Source organism: Mus pahari, chromosome 8 (genome assembly GCF_900095145.1).
Source record: "Mus pahari chromosome 8, PAHARI_EIJ_v1.1, whole genome shotgun sequence".
Taxonomy (NCBI): Eukaryota; Metazoa; Chordata; class Mammalia; order Rodentia; family Muridae; genus Mus; species Mus pahari.
Window position 1 is genome coordinate 93,253,525 of NC_034597.1, and position 4,632 is coordinate 93,258,156.

At 43.5% G+C, this 4,632-nt stretch overlaps 1 non-coding gene across 1 annotated transcript; it reads left to right on the plus strand.

Annotated features, from left to right (window-relative positions):
- Positions 1-3,276: 3,276 nt before the first annotated feature.
- Positions 3,277-3,410, plus strand: LOC115064607. The gene has a single exon (XR_003844444.1). It is a non-coding gene; the product is annotated as a small nucleolar RNA SNORA17 (small nucleolar RNA).
- Positions 3,411-4,632: the final 1,222 nt, after the last annotated feature.

Sequence of the window (4,632 nt, forward strand, 5' to 3'; positions counted from 1 at the left end):
AGTTCTATGCTGAGCTAAATCCTTAGACTCTTAGGCGAAAGCATGTCTTCAGATTTCCCAACCACAAAAGTTATAAAGACAATGTAAGATGACTGATAACGGGCTTTACTTCCCTGTAGTTAATCCTCTTCTGAGATAAGGCCAATGCCTTTGTCCAAAGTCATTGCCAACCATCAATAGTTCAGATAATCAGAAACACTAGAAGAAAGAGACACACTGAAGAAAGAATGGGGGTCTAACAATCAGAAGTAAGACACAGTACCCCGTACCACGGAAGCAAATAAGGAGCTGGGTACGCTGAGCTCTAGGCAACAGCAGAGAGCAGCATCTGGAGTTAGGAAAGACAAGACTGATGTTTGCTGACTCCCAGGACTACCATCATGAGTGTGTAGACACTAACAGTACAGTTACTAACTTTCTGTTTCTTCACAGGCAAACTAGAAATGAAAAAAAAAAATTCAAATGCATAAGTTCTTTAACCCTAAGATGTTGAAAAACAACTTCAAACTTGGATAGGACAAGGATATACCCCCATCTTAGGCACCCAAAAACACACAAAAGGAAGTGTTTATATTCCCTTACCAAGCCAAACTCATCCAGGACAGACAGGATACTCCCAAACTCATGTTTTCCTTCTATATTTTCTATTGACATGCCGTTTCATTTGGTTGCCTAAATACACTGTTTAAAAGGATTGTACTTTCATAAAACCACCACTTTTTGTTTGTAGAAAACAAACCATTTCTTGAAATTTGGCATTGTTGAGAAAGAGATGTTAAGCCATGGTGAAGCTGAGGCAGGAGGATTGTGAGTCTGAGGCTAGTCGGAGCTACATAGTTCAACACTGGCCTAAGCAATATGGCGGTTCTTTGCCTCAAAGATGACTGTTTGAAACTGACTAGACATGTAACAAGTAAAAATATTTCAACTAAAATATTAAGAATTACTAAAGTTAAAATTGAAAATGCACACAACACCGTAGATGAGACCCCGTCCCTTCTCCTTATACTGTGCTCACAAGATCAGCAATGTGGGAGCTTTATGTTGCAAGTGACTAGCCGTGCCTCCACATACGAATCTCTTTTGGTTCATCTGTTTTACAAGCACCCAAAGAGGCGGTACCACTCTCCACAGAGACCCTGTACAGCAAGAGCTAATCCTCACTTACACTGTGAATTTAATAGATAGTATGACTTTCAACTTCTGTCTGTAAGTTAAATCTCTTTGTTTTTAGTTAATTTGCTTAAATCCTTTACTAATCCATAAATAAATTCTCATTAATCATCTCTTTTCTTCTATTTATTTATTATAATTCTATATTTCTGTGAGTCTAAGAAACAATTTATGGGTGATATTTACACGATATTACAGAAGGACTTTAACCCAGTAGTACCAAAAGGGATTCTGCTGTTAAAGTATGATCACCGTTACAGTACGTTTATAAAGTTTGTCAGATACAGGTTTCATTTCTTTCTCTCATATGCAGAACCTAGATTTTTCTTATAACACTAAGGGTCTAGACAGATGGCTCTAGATTTAAGAATAGTGGTTGCTCTTTAGAGAACCCATGATCCATTCCCAGCACTCATAGGCCAGCTCACACACACACCATCTCTAAATCCAGTTCCAGGGGATCTGCTGCCCTCTTCTGGCCTCTGTGGGCATTGTGTGTGCATAGTGCACAGACATACATTCAGGTAAACATACTTACCCACAAAATAAAGAGTTAAAAGTCTAATCTGGGCATGGTGATATACACCTTTAATCCCAGCACTAGGGAACCAGAGGCAGGTAGAATTTTTTGAGTTCATGGCCATCCTGGTCTACATAGTGAGTTTCAGGTCAGGATTATCTAAAGCAACCTTGTCTCCAAAAACAAAATTTCAAGCCCAATTACTTTTAACAGGTAGTGAAGCAGACAGGGGGGCTATTTGAGATGAGAAAGGGTGTCAGTGAGAGTAGCAACGGACAGTGAGCATTATGTTGTCTACATTATGAAAACATCATAACCAAAGCTGTTGTTTGTGCAGCTAATACACACTGATAAAAAATAAAATGAAAACAAATTCTCAAATTCCATTGTCTGACCACCCCTGGTCTGTGTGACTGAGAAATGTATAGCTATTCACGCAGAAGCTGCCTTTTACAAAGATGGTGCCGAAGCTACCATTACCCACTGTGAAAGGGAACTGACAACAGCCAAAGTCTATCTTCAGTTGCTTTGTTGAATCATGAACAGAACAGAAAGCGAATTAGCATTGACAGCACTGGCTTTCATTTAGATTAGAATTACCTCCTCTGGTACTTTTACATATTCATCGCATTGTAGCGATTGATGGCTTTTAAATTTCTCCAGAAATCAATCCATATTATGAAACTTGAATACTTAGTTGTCACCGATTCAATATCACTAGTGGGAATAAGGTGTCATTTTCATTACATTTCTATCTTACATTGATTTTTATCCCATGGTGAGACTCGGACTTGAAGTGGTTCCAATCTCCTAAGGAGATTTCCTCAAAGAGCCTTTAACCCCAGTCAGTTTTCAGGTCCTGTAGTTCCCATACTTCACACAAAGGCAATGCACAGGAAACCAAAACACAGAGTATTCCCTAACACTGCCACAGCACCTAATTGAAAATACTGGAGTAGACTCCAGATGTGCTGTATAGCCCTGAAGCCACGATTACACTCACACTCACTACACACTGAGGTGAGCCTTAAAAGGCTTGTACCCATTAGAGTCTACCTACTCCAAATGCCAACATGCTGAAGGTGCCAGAGCAGATGTCAGGAAAGACTCTAGCTCAATTAGGTTCTAAGTTCTTGTGTATTGTGCTTTATGCAAAGAGATCTAAGCATAAGAAGGACAAAGACAGGGTTGAGAAGATAGGACTGTGGCAGGACACTTGCCCGTCATGTGCATCCCTGATTCGGTGCCATAAAGGAACAGAGAAGGAAGGGGTGGGGTAGATGTAAAGGGAGAGAAAGGTCTTTCTAGAAAAGTCCCATCTCTACTGCCTAAAAAAATCAGGCTATAAACACAGCGACCCACTCTCAAGTGGAACAGTCTTTGTCTCGACCTGTTGCCTTCAGCTGGGATGTTTGAACACCAAAGAGAAATCTCAATTTAATAAGCATGAAACAACTTAAAGATACAACATGATCCTCTACTTGAGAAACTGAATGTCTTGACTAGTGATAAGCAAGAAAAAAGCACTTAGTAAGTACCCCAAACCTGAATGCTATTCACTCTTGAAGAAGTAGGAAATTCTGCCTGCTGATAGTGAACCATTGCCAGTGTGGCTACTTTGTCACATATGCTTCAAGAGGTGGCAGAGAGGAGGGAGGCTCTGTCTACTCTCAGTGTCCTTACCTATGACCATTTGAATGATTAGTAGCCTAACATTCCTTGTAAAAAGCCAATCTGAGACACCCTACAAGTCCCAGTGGCTTGCAGGACAAGGAGCAAGCCATACACTAGAAGAACCTAGTGAGACTGTGTGCGGGTCCTTGGCAGAAGTGAACCATAGATAGACAACCCTCAAATGGGGCACTCCTCCAATAGTCCAGACAAGGAGCAAGCCCAAGATGACCATCACCATGAGGCCTGGACAGAGAGCTAGCCTGAGATGACCACCAGTCAGGCACCATGTAGACTCATGCCCAAGATAGCCCCTACTGTGCTCCTTAATGTACCAGATGAGACACAGCACTCCTGAGACCACTCCTGAAATAACCCCAGATGCTCAGAGGCCTCAGGCACCTCTAAAAGGTACAAGTAAGTGGTGAAGAAATGAAAAAGAAAAATATAGTGATGTAGGGGAAAATGAAGAGAGGCAGAACTGGGGATTCTAGGGTAGCGACAAATAGCCTGATGTGAGTACGCAGTGATGGCACCTGGGACTATGGTGGGGTTTTGACCTGTACTAACAATAGGGTACACATCTGGGTTGGTGGTACACATCTGGGTTGGTGGTCCAGCATCAAGGATCTGTTACTACCAAAGACCAGGCAGACATCCCTAGTCTGAGCTGTTGCCCAGGGACGTACTGATGTCTGAGATCTATGCATGACTGGACTCACCCCTCACCTGAGCATTGTGGGAGAACTGGCCCTGAGGGCATGAGAGCCAGAAAATTGATTCTGCCACAGCCAGATTTCATACTAGCAGAGAGTGGTCCCACACATTGTGAGACTTGCAAGTGAGCCAGCCCCAAGAGCATGAGCATGGGAGAGCTGGCCCTGTAACTTGTCTGCTGTGCAGTGGCATGGGTGAAGGAGAAATGACCTCCCCTCCTGGCTTGCCACCTACGGCAAGCAAGAGAGCTGGCCCCGAGGTCATCAGATCAGGAAATCTGGCCCTGCTCCCAATCTGCTGCAGCATCCGGGAGAGCAGATCTTGTACCTCATCTGGGCGACACAGTGGAGCTGTCCCTGGGTGTAGGGGTTGCAGGTGGTCAAGCCCCAAGGGCAGAAGTGTGGGAGAGCTGGCCATTCCTCCTGTCTACTTGTGCAGTGGCATTGGTGAGGGAGGGATCCCCTCCCCCTCCATCTTGCCCTCCCCACAGGTGGGTCCTAAAAGCAGGAGAGCAGGCCCTGCATCTCATGTGGGCAACACAGTAGAAGTGG